This window comes from Camelus bactrianus, chromosome 5 (genome assembly GCF_048773025.1).
Source record: "Camelus bactrianus isolate YW-2024 breed Bactrian camel chromosome 5, ASM4877302v1, whole genome shotgun sequence".
NCBI lineage: Eukaryota > Metazoa > Chordata > Mammalia > Artiodactyla > Camelidae > Camelus > Camelus bactrianus.
This window is the reverse complement of record NC_133543.1, coordinates 79,043,020-79,058,087: the sequence shown is the minus strand read 5'-3', so window position 1 is coordinate 79,058,087 and position 15,068 is coordinate 79,043,020. Positions and strand designations below refer to the sequence as shown.

The following is a 15,068-nucleotide window of genomic DNA, read 5'->3' as shown; positions in this document are numbered from 1 at the left end:
GCTCCCAGATCTTAAGCCCCTTTAGATTCTGACCTCTGTGGTTGGACCAGTACTCATTAGCAAGCACAGGCGGATGAGAATACTGCAATCTTTCATCGCCCTTTGGAGTGCCACAGAGTAGACATGCACCTGAGTATGCTAGCTCTTCAAATATTTGACCATCGCTACGGTGTCTCCTCTTCTAAGGCTTTTCTTTTCAGGCTTACGTGGTCCCAGTTCTTTTAACTGAGATTCCCCATCCTGTTAACCCTCTGGTCACCCACCACTCTGCCTGTGCCATTTTAAAAGCGAGGTATCATGAACTCAACCCCCTGCTCCTGAGTTCTCTGAGCATCAGAGTACACAGGGCTGCGGCCGACTCCCTCGTCCAGGGCACCCTTCTTTTGTCCATCTAGTCAGATGCTGTTCTGGCCTCCATTTTAAATCAGGGGCAGCACGTTGTCTGTTTATTTCCAAAGTCAAGTAAAACTTGCCAGTCTCTTTCTGAGCACTAGCTACAAAGCCAACTCTCCCGTAATTCTGTGCCTGTGCGGTTAACTGTGTGAACCTATGGAGAGGATTTTACATTTATCCTTTCTAAGTTTTGTTCCTTTTTGTCAAATCATTTTTCTTCTCTATGAAGACATTTTTGAATTCTTTTAAAAATTCAACCTGTCAGTGGTCCATCCTTCACTTATTTGTCAGTTACACATTTGAGAATGGTACTTTCTCTGTCGTTGATAAAATATGGACCAAGACAGGCCAAAAAGAGAGCCCTGTGACTTTCTACAAAAGACTTCTTGACATCCATACATGAATTTTGTTCATTGTTTTTTTGTTTGTTTGAACGACTTTGAGTATCTTTCACTTGTGTTTACTTTCTTGCCCCCAAGCACTGTAAGAGGATACAGTCGGGAAGGATTTAGTCAGATGCCCTGGTCCTGGTGATGCTATATCATTGTTGGCCCACTGTTGCCAATGAAAGACCCTCTATAATGAAGTGAACTGAGATTAATTTGGAATAACTACTAGATTGTGTCAGTTTTTCTTTTGAAAAATTTACTAAAACGTCTATCTAGATGACCTTATTTTTAATTTATTAAGAAAATAATTATTTTGTAAAATAAATCCGTACTTCACATTTCAACTCGTATGAACTCATCTGGTTCAAAGGAATTGATTTTTTGTATATCATTCAGTTCTCTTTATGGAATCATTGCTTTGAAAACGAACTGGTGGTGTGACAGGAAATCACTGCTTAGGTGTCACTCCAACACATCATTATACTCACACCTCCCGGGATAGACAGTAATCAGGCTGGGGCAGGTCCAGGCAGCGCGCCGGCATCTACGTAAACAGTTCCATGATAGTCTCACTAACTGTGACCATGACAGACAATGAGCTGATGGCATCATGTCCCTAATGGATGTCTTTTCTCTACGTGGCAAATTCTGTACTATTTGAAGTGTTCCCCCTCCACCACACAAACTCTTTCACTTTTATATTATTATCAGTCTGTCAGTTATACATATGGTGCTTTCTGTGCTATGTTTTGTTGTATTCATGTACAAAACAGTCTTTTACACGCTTTTTAGCTTGGACGTCATGGGAAGACAAAATAATTTGAAAGAATAGTAGCACTGAGAAGCCCAAATATGTAAAAACTCAAGGAATAAACTATCGCCTTATAAAAATACTACTATTTGGTAGTGCTTTATATTATACAAAATACCCTCACAAAGTTTTTTTTTTTTAAAGAAGTTTTTTTCTGATTGTAAAAATAATGCATACTCATTGAATTTGGGAAAGATACTGAGCTGGATAAAATAGAATAAAAAGTCAGCTAAAATTTCACCTCGCAAAGATGGTCATTGTTAGCATCTGGTGTGTTTTCCTTCCAGATAAGCATGTATGTGTGGCTGTGAGTATGTACATACATTTGTGTGTGTGTGGAGGGGGGCTGTGGGTATGTGTTTTAACTGGCCTCATGGTGGACCTGGGAAGTGACTGAGCTATCAGTGTGGCATAGAAGTTAAAAATGCTCTGGAATCAGACACTTCAAGATTCCAGTTCTGGCTATGCTACTTATGTAGTGTTCATAAATTGCTTAAACTATCAAAACTTCAATTTCTACTTCTATAAAATCAGAGGTAATGACAACATGCATCTAGTTGGTTTATTGTAGGAATTAATAAAATAATGCATGTAAAGTGCATAGAGTGGTGCATGCTGCATAGCAAATGCTCAGTAAATGTGAGCCATTATTGTTGTCATACAGCTTGTCTTGTCTGTTTTCCTCCCTTAAATTCTAGGATAGCAATTTCTCTTCCCATAGCATATTATTTGAAAAATGTTTGGAATGACTGCATACATTTCAACATATGAATATGCCTTAATGTGATCAATTCCCTATACTTAGACCATTTCCAATTCCTTGCCATCACAAAGAACACCCGAGTTAATATCCTTTGCATTCTTTTTTGTACATAGACAACAAAATGAATTAGTAATGGCATTTTTTTTTAAATGTAAAGAAGCAAAAAAAAAAACCACCTAACAATTCTTTAGTATCTACTAATATGCCAGGTTAGATGCTAGGTTTTTTTAATCACAAAATTCTCATCTAACTCTTCCATAACCCCTTTGAGGTACATCTGTTACCCCATTTTTCAGATGAAAAGGCTCTGAGGGGAGATTAGTAGTTTGCCCAGGGTCACTGAGATAGTGATGGTAGAGATGGTATTTGAAGCCAGCTGTCTGATTTCAGAGCTTAAGCTTTTCCATTCCGGCAGGCAGTTCATGTCTATCTTTTTAAGGCTGGCGGAATGAATAGTTACCATTGTGCTTTTCACAGAGTGTCACTTGGTGTCACATAAAAGATAGGACACTTGGCTAAAACTCTTGGCTCACTCCATATAGTACCTCTTGTGTTCGTATGTTCTTACATGTTTTGGAATCAAGCCTCATTAAAACAAGGTGTTAACTACAGGAAATAAAACACTGGTGTGATTATTTGATGAAAGCAAACCTCAGGGGAGAAAAACATTTAGTTAATAATACAAAAGTCATCTTTGTTTTAGTTGTATGGACTAGGCCAGAATGACTTATCTCCCTAGGAATCAGAGTATTTCCCACAAATCAGTATAGGAGTTAAACAATAACAGCCAAAGTAAATTGATGCTGTCAGAAAGGGTTGTGAGTTTCATTACTTGCATATTAGGGATTGAAAGGAAAAATCTTTAGCCTTAGCTGTAAGATGTTGCATCAGAAAAGAGCTGGAACAATTGCTGTAAGTAAGTATGGGTACAGGGAAGACATAACGTATCCTGGGATAAAACTCCAAAGAATTATTTGGTGAACTGACAGGTTGTCTTTAAAAAGTCAGCCATTTGGAACATTTATCTTGGCAGCTCTCAAATCTGACTTACAGAGTGTAGTGTGGCAGTCAATTTTTGGAGGAAAAATGCATAATTAATATGAAGATCAAGGTATAGGTATTGCCAGTCAGTACCTAATATGCAGTTTCTTAGAACAAAGGAACAATTGAAGTTGTCTTTTAATAGGATAGTCCTGGTCTGTCATTTTGTAGGTTTCAGTTCTGAGTGAAAATGAAAGAAAGAAAAAAAAAACCTAGTAGTAAGATTTTATAAGAAGCACTTCATTGCACAGTTTATAACCAACTATTGTCTAGTCAAGAAAGCTATCTTTGGTTTCTGAGTTCTTGAATTTTCAAAACCCTTGAGCTTACACATTCTTGCGTTAGAATTGTTCTAGTTCCTTTTGCCATTTTAGTTCTTACAAGGGAGAAACAGTGCCCCTCATAGTCCAACAACTAAAAGAGTCTGCCTCTTGACACGGCATGACCACCAGCCTGGCCCATGGAGAGTATGTCCCCTGTGGTGGTGTTGCAGGTGGGAAGGGCCCAGCAAGTTAAATTTGGGCTCTCTGCACCACGAGCGAGTAGTTAGACCTGTGGACAGAGGATAGGATATGAATCTAAGGATTGGATCTGATGTGTCGCTCCATCCAGCACTCAGTCTAACACTGGGCAAAGTGCTTACCTGTGTCTGAGCTCAGCGCCCTCTGTTCTCATATGGAGAGAATGACTCCTGCACGGTCACAGGTCGTGGGGAGGAGTAAATGTATGGAGCAAACCAATGGGTTAACTCAAAAGCGCTTTTATGATTAGTTTCCGAGTTAGGAATTAATGGCCACAGGCCACACCTCCCGGGAGAAACTAATGTACCGTTTAAAATATTTTGAAATGAATAATGGGAATATTTGTAAAATATACGTAAAAATACACCACTCCTGGGACTAACCTCAACAGATCCTCCTAACTCTCTCCTTATACTTTATCCAGTAAAAATGGGACAGACCCTTTCTCTGCCCAGGAAGCCCCTGGTGCCCAGAGAGCTTGGCATCTCTCAAGGCTTGAATGCTTACCCTCACAGCATGTTTCTCTGATGAGGGAACGGGGCCCTTGGCTTCCATATGTGGTTCCTTTGAACATAATAAAGACTTTTATAAAAATAGGCATTTAGGTCTATTATGTTGTTCCAAGATAGGAACAAACTTGTATATTTGATGTGTTATTTTAGCTTTCAATAAAAAAGGCTCACAAAAAAAAGATAATCAGATAGAAAAACATATTCCAACAAGACTGCATTATAAACAATGATAGGAAAGTCTTTGATTACTAAAGCAATCATTTTGCCGAAGGGGAGAAGGAAAGAGAAGAAATTAGGCATTTTCATGTTGGGCGTCTTGCCGACTTTTCTGTGAGGTTCTCCCCCAGCTCTGGTGATGTCAGCAAGGTCTCAGAAACTGCTCCTGAGTCTGGCTAATTCCCTTTCCCTGGGCTAACCTTCTTGCCCTTTTTCTGCCTCCCAGATGTTCATGGTGACCCTTTTTCTCAGTCCTTTAGAAGGATAGGATTTGTTCGCTGGCCACCCCAGCTTGGACTCTACACTAGGATCTTTTGAAGGTGTTTCAGGTGCTTAATGATTGAAATGTCCCTGCAGCATTCCCCAGGGACGGGAGCCAGTGAGCCAAGTGCTGGGTGTTTTATACAAACCCTCACCAACACTTAGAAGTAGGGAGCCCACAGAGGGCCCCCCGGCTCCCCTCACTCCTTGAGCAGGCTGGCTGGGAATGGCTAAACCTGTTTGCTATGATCATCTTGAATCAATTTCTAAATTTTGTTTCTCCTTCTGCGCAGGAAACTATTCTGAATTTCCCTCATTTGCTTTGGTACCGCATTTCATTCAGCTCATTTCTTCACTGGCTCTTTCTTGGGCATCTGCTCTGTACTAGGCACTGCCAGGGGAACAAAGAGCAATCAAACGTTACAAAGGCCAGAACATCACACACCTCGGGTAGAAAGCAAGATGTGACTCCAGGGTTGAGAGAAAGGGAGAGGTTAAGTATGTAATGATTTGTTTTCTTTTTTGCTTTCTTTTATGCTTTCTACAATAAATTGTACTACATAAGAATCTAAACCAATATTCATTTATGTAGCAAGTCCCATTATAATGACGATTCCTGTTATTTCTGACTGGGGCAAGCATCATTAGAACATTAATTCCAGTACAACAGAAGACTTTCAGACAGTCCCTTGGAGTGAGCTGAAATGGGATTTGACTTCTATATCAAGCTTTTCCTGGTTTTGATATTTTTCATTTCCACGTGTCAACAAATACCTGACTTGATATTAAAGCCAGTTAAATCAATATTTCTTGCTGTAGTCAAGATACAGCAACATATATCCGGGGGCAGCAGATCCCCACCAGTCATATTTTGTTGAGTACGTATATATTATCATAAACCTACTTGATTGGACTATCTTCAGCTGAATAGGATGAAAATACCAACATAGCTACCATAAAAGAAAGAAAAGCCAGAGAATCTCTGATCTTGTCCCTCACCCTTCATTTGAGCAGTCCTACCATTTTTGCTCACTTTAATCACAGAGAATGACAATAGGGGAAAGACCTTGACTGTGGTAGCTGTGGTTTCTTTCTCTTTGTTCCAAAGGGTCTGCTGTAAGCCATTCTCCCAACTCTCCTCCCAACCCACGGATTTCTGAACATAGCAGCAAAGCAGCTAATGCAAGTGAACCCAAGAGTCTCAGGCTGTAAGGATCTAATAACTGTGATGAAAGAGTGTCAGATGGGAGCCTCTTTCTTAATCTTTTTGTGAACTTTTCATTGTTAGAAAATTTCTGAAAATTACTTGTTAAAAACTTACAGTGTTTCTATAAACAAATGACTTGAAGCAGTGATTTATAAAAACCAACAGACTTACTTACTGTTATGGGAAAAGCCTGACTTCTCCTGCCTGTGTAGTATGAATAGAAGAGTGACTATCATTTATTAGGCTCCTATTCTGTGCTCAGCATCTAAAATATCTAACCTCTAATAGTCAAAATATTGCTTTAAGGCATATGTTGGGGTTTTTTTTTCCCAAATAAAATTTGTTTATTATATTAAATAAAGTATGGACTTCAGCTAATAACAGGGTATCAAAACTGGTTCATTAATTGTGACAAATTTACTATACTAATGTAAAATGTTAGTAATAGGGGAAAGTGGGTGGGGCATACTCTGTACTATCTTCCCGTTTTCTGTAAATCTAAAACTATTTTAAAATTAAAAGTTTATTTTAAAAATGAGAGATACCAATATTAAGAATGAAACTATACTCATTATCTTGTAATAGTAAGGCATGTGTTATTTCCATTTCATGTGCAATTTCGGCTGCTTAGTAACTTATCTGAGGGCACCAAGCTAGAAAGGGTATAAGCAGAGATGTGAACCCAAGTTTGTCTGATTCCAAAGCCTTTTCATTTTTTACATCAGGCGATTTTCCTTAACATATCATGAGATTGAAAAAATCTTTTTTCAAATTAGTAAAGTAACATGTGCTCATTATAGGAGGTTTGGAAAACAGACAAAATTATGCAGAAGAGGGGAAATCACTTATAATTCTTTACCCCGGGGATAATCATTACTAAAAAAAATTTTTTTTCCATCTTAGGCTTAAGAAAGCTATAATTTATGTATCCAAGAGTGTATTGTTCCTCAGAGTTGTCATCCTTGACATTTTTGCATGTCCTCCAGCAATATTGCTGTTGCTTAAAATATTTTTGGAATCCCTTTCAGAGCCAATTTAGAAACTAAATTCTCTGTAGACTCCCATGCACTGGGTACTTCGGTAGAGACATAGCAAAGACAGTGTATCCGTTACCTGAATACCTGTCAAAATAATACATTTTTATCTTGTACCATTTTGTGCCTTCTAAAGTTATATGCTGCAAATATTTAACCATCCTGTAAAGAACACCATCATTGCCCTCTCTAAGAACCATAAACATCTTCTGTGACTTCTATTGTGGTAGGAGATGGAATTTACCAAAATGCTACTTCCTCCCATGTCAAAGATTGATGGAAATTTTGGGTTATGTTTAAAAGTCTTTATTAAAAATTAAAACTATAAATCTTTAATATCTCATTTGACAACTCTTGTTATTTATTACATTGTCAGCACAACAGTGTTTGCCTTTTGTGGTACATAAAGAAAATCAGAGAATTGTTTTTGTCAAAAGTTTGAAAAGCATATTTTAAAATCAATTTCTTTTTAATGGAAGTATTATACTCTGAATTATCTCCCTCCAAGGAGTTTCCACAAAAGCAAATATATCTTAAAAGTGTGATGAGCTGATCTTTAAATAAAGTCAGTAGCATCTTGTGTCAAAGTAAATGTTTCTCAAAGAAGCAGACGTGTGCATGCTCGGACACGCATACATAGAAGAAAAGATTGCTATCAGAATGGCCATTGGTGTACTTTATTAAAGTGAAGGAAGTCAAGTAGTTAAGTGCCAGCTGAATTCTCATCTCTTTGGTTTATTACTTTTAGAAAACAAACCTAACTCTCAACTCAAGCATCTCCCTGGTTGTCTGGTTTCTGCCTTATTTTTCACAGACATTCTTATCCGTCCCATAATCTTAGCATGGCACCCCCTTCTCAGACTGCTGGGCACCCTGGGACACCCAGGTCACTTATGCAGAATTCTTTGGGGTCACTTCCAGGGTTCGGGTGGGGGCCTACCGGGCATGTGCTGTTGTCCTCAGGGCTGCACTCTCCCCTGGTTTTCCGATTGCCAAGATTCCTGTGATAAGAACTAATCATGCTCTCAGAGCTCATTACGAAGTATAGGCTTTGTCTTGTGTTGCTGTCCTGGGCACTATTCACAGTGCCTGACATTGTGTTCAGTCAATGTGTTAGATAAATGAAGGGTTACAATAGAGTCTCTCAGAAATGGACTGTTGGGAGAAAAGTTAGTCTGATTGAAAGAGAGTCAGAATAGCATTGTGAATTAGAATCTCACAGCTTAAGAGCCCGTAGGTCAGTCCTCTTACTTGAAGATGAAACCCAGAGAGGTCAGCTGACTTGGAGGTCACCCAGAGAGCTGGCGCCAAGCCAGGCACAGCATCCAGCGACCTGAGGTCCTGTCCTGTCCTTCCCTCCTGTCGTCGTTCCCGGGTTGTTTCATGGAGGTTGAGCTGACTGTGCAGGATCAGTGATCAGAGCATTTGAAGCCCCGACAGTGCTTAACAGAGCATCAGCTGCACAGGGATTCTCAGGGAACGCTTGAAGAGATTGTTGACTTAGTCAGTGGTTGCCTGGTTGACTTATAACCCCAACCCCTGTCTCTGTGCCTAAGTGGTTCCTAGCTGAATGATGCGTTCCCTGGGCTTGCATGGATATTTCTTGGAGAGGAGAATATTATAGAAGCAATAATAACAGCTAACATTTATTTGTAATAAATTAGGTAGGATATTCCTGTGGTTTAGAGTCCAGGCCCTGTAGCCAGATGGTCCCAGCTCCACCACTTGCCCTGTTTGTTTTTTGAGACAGGTGATTTGACCTTTCTGTGCCTCATTTTCTACATCTGCAAAATGCCTGTAGTAATAGTGCCTACCTCATGGTATTGAAGAGTTAGCCCACTTGAAGCCATAAAACAACACCAGACAGTTTGTAAGCAAGCAATAAATGTTATCTATCATCATTAAAATATCACTACCGTGTGTGCTAAGGTCATTGCACAGATTGTATACTATCCAGTCTTCTCAACATCTCTGTGAGGAAGCTACTGTTATCAGCGGCCATTTTACAGTTGAGGAAACTGAAGCACAGAAAGATACTCCACCCACACTGTTTCAAGTCACACGTAAGGCCCAATTCCTTGTCTGCCCAACTCCAGATCCCGTGCTTGTGGCTGTGATGGAGATGAGTGGTGTGGCTTCGAAAGGTCAGATCTGACTGCCCACATTTCTTTTTTTCCTAGAGCACTCCAGACTCTGGCCGCTTTCAGGACCATCTCTGTGGATTCCCAGGTAAGTAGAGATGGTCCCTTTTTTTCCCCCCACACTTTTCCAAGTTTTTTTTTTTTAATTGAAGTATAACCAGTTTACAATGTTGTGTCAATTTCTGGTGAAGCATAAAGTTTCAGTTATACATATACATACATATATTCGTTTTGATTTTCTTCTTCACTAAAGTTACTATGAGATACTGAATATAGTTCCTTGTGTTACACAGTATAAACTTGTTGTTTATCTATTTTATATATAGTAGTTACATTTTTCCAGTTTTATTGGGAAATAATTGGCATACATCTTTGCATGAGTTTAAGGCATACGGCACGATGGTTTGATTTACATATATTATGAAATGATTACCACAATAGGTCCAGCTAACATCCATCTTCTCATATACATACAATTTTTTAAAGAAGAAAAGAATAAAGGAAAGAAATTCTCTCCTTGTGGTAGAAGTCTTAGGATTTACTCTTGTGTGTCATACAGCAGTGTTAGCTACCATCATCATGTCGTATGTCGTTAGTACTTACTTGTATTGTAACTGGAAATTTATGCATTTTGACCACCTTCCTTTAATTCCCCCTCCCCCCCACCACATCCTCCATTTCTGTTAACCAAAAGTCTGATCCTTTTTTTCTATGAGTTTGGTTAGTTTTTTTTTTTGATTGCACATATAAGCGAGTTCGTAAAGTTTGTATCTTCCTCTGACTTATTTCACTTAGCATAATGCCTTCAAGGTCCATTCATTCATGTTGTGGCAAATGGAAGGATTTTCTTTTTCTTTTTTTAATGGCTGAATCATTTTCCATTGGAGATAGTCCCTTTCTTCCCCATATCCTCGTCCTGCTCACCTGCCCAGCTCTCCCTGTGCCTGCATTTGACTCCCAGAGGTCTTGTTACAGCCTTTGTCAGACTCTCAGGGTCTCATCACCAGAGTGCTTTCTTACAGGTGTGCAGACTGAAGAGACAAGTCACTCTGATGGGGTGGGAGGTCTCAGCAAGGAACAGAGGACCGGAGACACTCCGATCCCACCTACATGTGCCTTCTCCACCTACATTGATGTTTCTGTGAATTTCTTTAGAGTCATTTCATGCATGCAGAATACTTCAGAGTACCAGGGAGAAAAGTCTTTTTTAGATATCCTTGTGTTGCGGAAAGGAATTACAGTTAAGAGGGCAGGCTCTGGAGCCAGGCTGCCTGGCTTCCCTCCTCGCAGTGATAACCATTTTTGCTGCTGTTCTGTTGTTGAAGAGCTTGGTCCAGTGAATCTAGAAACCTGGCTCACAATCTTCAGTGCTCACTCAGCGTTGAGTGGGAGTAGAAGGACACAGGCTTTTGAGCCAGACAACCTGGCTTTGCATCCTGCCTCTGCTGCCTAGCAATGGTGCAGTCTTTGCTGTCACCTGCTTCTTGAGCCTCAGTTTCCTCCTCTCTAACATGGGAATAATTACACCCATCTCACAGTTGTTGGGATATTTCTAGCTTCTGTACATAAAGTGGACTATATAAGATTGACATTCAAATAAATGGTAATTACTATTGCTACAAGCTATTGGTATTTGAATGGGTTCACACAGGTACTTGCTGGACAGGAAGCAGGTCATTATTTTGGGTTTCTCATACTTTTTCCTGAAATATTTTTATTTTTTCCCCCAGCAGTCTTGCTTGTTTAAATTAACTTGCTTATTTAGCAAGCCATATATTCACTGTGAAAAGATCATCTGTAGTCCATATCCTGTCAAATGATTGTAAATTCCAAATTGAAGTAGTCCAAATTAATGAGGTCTTATTGCACCTGGGTGTTTCCAAGAATGTTTAATCTAAACTTGATTCTTTTTCCATAACCCTGAAACTTTAGTAGGAAGATGACTATAACTTTTTGAAAAGAGCCATTAACATTAGTGGGAGTTGGTTGTTTTCCATGAATGGAATAGAATATCTGAAATCTGACTCAGAATGAAAACAATTTCTTTATTGTTGTTCAAAGAGAATTATTTTGGAAACTACTGGTTGATTTCTTCCCGCACTGTCTCTGTCTCTGTCTCTCTCTCTCTCATACATACACACACACAAAACTTAGTTTTTCTTTCTATTAGGCAACTGAAGAGTTCCTATGTAAATTCTGGCAGCTTCTCCCCATCGGACAAGCAAGGGCAAAATCAATTCCTGTTTTCTTGGAACGTACCAAATAATCAGAAACTCTGATTATTCTGCTGGAAGGCAACAAACAGCTTGATGGAAAGATGTACCAATTGAAAACAATTCTGATCATATTTTTGTCAGGAGAATGAGATGCCTCCAGCTATCTGGTGCTAATTATGTTAGAGGTAGAAAGCAGGGGTATTTTGGCCTGTGGAAGACTACTCTGGTCGCATGCTGGAACACTAGCTTTACTGGCTGCTCATCCTAGAGCACAGTGACATTGGACGTCCATTCTGTGACTCGTCTTGCCAGTTGGTAGTAGTCTCAAACACACGTCACATGAGCACACTTAAGGACTTTTCTAATTATAGTTCAGAGGCTTTACTTTTATCTTTTTATGCTCATTTTGCAGACATCACTGATTGAAATGATTTCTCCCTCAGCATAATCCTATTGCCAGCAGTTACAAAAGAACAGGGAGAGGGCAAATGAAACCCACAATAGCTGAAGAGGTGTCCGAATTCAATTAGGAAGAGACCTCCCCCATGTGGATGCATAAACCATATAAATCCATTTTAATTGTGAGCTGTGGTACTTATCTGGTCGTGTTTATTTTGGATGCAAGTGCCAAAGCTGGATTTAGACCAGAGCTCCAGATCTTCAAGCTCTAATGACTAATTTGGGTACCATTGAATCCCTTAATTCATTTCTTAATTAGTTCTCCCGGAATGAGAGTTGCCGGGTTGCAATCGTTTTCACAAAATTTTCAAATAAAAACAAACGTACTTTGATTTTTTTTCCCTCCTATGGTTCACATATTTGCCTTGGTCTTAAAGAACTATTCCTGTTGTTATCAGAATAATAACAACAATGATGACAACAAAGCTAACATGTTCCAGGCAGTGTAGCAGAGGATGTACTGAGGCACCAGGAAGCTTGGTTTTGATTCCCGGCTGAGCTACTTACAGCCGTAGGACCTCAGTCAAGTTACTTTCCCTCTCGGTGCCTCAGTTTCCTTTTGTAAGATGGAAAGAATAATAGTACTTATCTCACAGAGTTGTTTTAAGGATTAAGAAAGTGTTGCATATATGAACTAATATGCAGATAGTGCCTGACAGTATAATAGATGTTAGTTATTATATTTGTGGTCAATAAGACAGTGGGAGACTGATGAGCAGATTTACCGGTGCCACAATACTGTCATCTAAGTATGTCCCATGTATGTAGTCCATTTGGTAACAATGGTAATGAAACATTGGAGACTCTGAGGTTGGAATTAATCTCCATTGTTTATATTTGCGCCCCTCTGTCTGGCTCAGGGTTAACATTTTTGATGTTCCATGCTTGATCAATATGAGTGCTAACCTGAAACCTTTTGGTGCAAAATTGCTTTAAAATTTGAATGAACATTTTGTGCTCTCAGTACACACAATATTGGCCCTCATTAAAAGGAAAAATGCAATTACAGTACATAAAAAATATAAATGTGGCAGGGAGAGGAGATTTGGGAGAATTGGCTTCAGCAAATTCACTGGGAATTTTCAAACTATTTTTTAACAGAGTTAAGTGCATTTAATGTCTTGGTTCAAATTTAATCAGTGGGCAGGAGTGAAAGTCTAGGGAAGGATAAATCTAGTAATTTAATGAGCTTTCCTCATGGCTACCTAAGAGTTAGTTTACATTAAAATTGATTGCCAAGTGATTTACTAGAATTACTTTTCCTTAGATTTGTTTTGTTTTGTTTTTAACCTAAGTTAGGTGGGATCCAGCAATTCCGCTCTCATGCATACGCACATGTGCACTTGTGTGTTTGTGTGTGTGTATGTGTTCTAGAGAAATGTGCACTCATATGCATCCAGAGACATGTGTAAAATGTTCTTGGCAGCATTGTTTGTATTCATCTCAAGTTAGAAACATCTAGACTATCCATCAGTCGTAGAATGGATGAATACATTGTGTTGTAATCATAAGGAATTATGATCTCTATAACTATATGGTGGAATATTATACAGCAATGAAAAAAGAGTAAATTAGAGCTACACACAAATAACAGGGATACATCTTAAGACATAATGGTGAAAGAAAGAAGATACAAAAGAATACATAGCAATCTTATTCCATTTATACAAAGTGTAAAAACAGACAAAACTAAACTCTGTTGCTAAGGGGTACAGATGTAAGTGGCCAGGAATTTATTGCTGAAAGGATCAGGATAGTGGTTCCCTCTAAGGGAGGGCATGCTGTGAAAGACAGAAGAGCTGGAGGGCTTCTGCGAGTGCTGGCAATGTTCTGTTTTTTGACTGGGCTGGTAGTTGCATGGGTAATATACAAAAAATACATCAAGTGTTAATGTTTTATGTGCTTTTCAGAGGTTATGGGTTATAGTTCATAATTTTAAAAGTTCTTTAAATTGCAGAATAAACTGTCTTTTCAGCCTGGATTGGTTTATCCTTGTCCTGCATAGTTTTAGGCTGTCCCATGGTTATAAATGACTCTAGAAGTAAACCTCCACCTCACTGCCTGGCAGAGTGGCCTCCAAAGTGGGCTGTACACCCCAGGGAGCTCTTGAGAAGATCCATTTGGTTGAGAAAAAAATGGTTTAGAACTTGCATTTTCATTCATTTCACTATCATGAAACACCATGATAACAGATGATGACTGTACTGACACTGGCATCAGCCCTGGGTCCACGTGTCAGGTGGTCAGGTGTCACCCGTAGAGAGGGAGGTTGAGCCTCCCCTTCAGTGCCTTCCCCTCTCGTTCATCTGCTTTGATTATCTTGTGAAATGCATCATGTCTAGTTAACTGGATTTACACATTTTATGTTTTGGTTTTAACAAACCCTCACAAACTAACAGAGTCTTAAAACGATTCTGCAAAAAACTCCCATAAACTGAAGATAATTTTAATACTGCAAACAACAGGAAAATGGCAAAGTTTAGCAAGAACTCTGTCAGCCCCATTATGACATAATGACAGCGACCTCGAATCAGATCTGGCAAGAAGCTGGCCACCAAAAGTCTAAATGATCTGGAAAACTTACAGGTTTACGTCCACTGTGGTTAATTAATCGTGAGCCTCGTCCTGGGTGTATTTGCCTTGAGATGTCATGGCTGGTAAAACAGCACATCAATTCTGTCATTCTTCTTTGCTATTTTATTCATGTTTTATAAGGTATATAACATGTTATTACAATAATACATGTATATGAATTGTAAACAAATAGCCAGACATTTTTGTTCGAACATGTAAGATGCAAATACCTTGGACAGCACTGCCATATAGTTCGAAGGCTGCTCCCTGCTAATAGTTAAAATGTGTAGAAGATGATAAACTTGTTATCATTATCAGAAAGAGGCACTTCTTGGCCCTAATTTTCTTATTGGCAGATATCAACACAAAGGCAATAGTGTATATATTGACTTTATTAAAACTTTCCCCAAGCCCTTGGTTTGGAGTTGGATAGGAAAAAATGGAGATACATGTATGTATATATATACTCAGAATAGCTCTGTTTTTCTGTTTGTTTTAAGATTTCTGTTGGATTCCTTTAGGATTACATA

General features: G+C 39.0%; 1 protein-coding gene across 4 annotated transcripts in view; it reads left to right on the top strand.

Moving 5' to 3' along the window:
* The window catches only part of SPATS2L (spermatogenesis associated serine rich 2 like), a 157,247-nt gene that overhangs the window by 12,005 nt on the left and 130,174 nt on the right, over positions 1-15,068 (top strand). For all 4 annotated transcript variants that reach the window (XM_045508000.2, XM_010971891.3, XM_074364197.1 and 1 more), the window contains exon 2: positions 9,329-9,377. The gene's annotated coding sequence lies outside the window, so the exon portion shown is untranslated. The remainder of the gene's footprint in view (positions 1-9,328; positions 9,378-15,068) is intronic.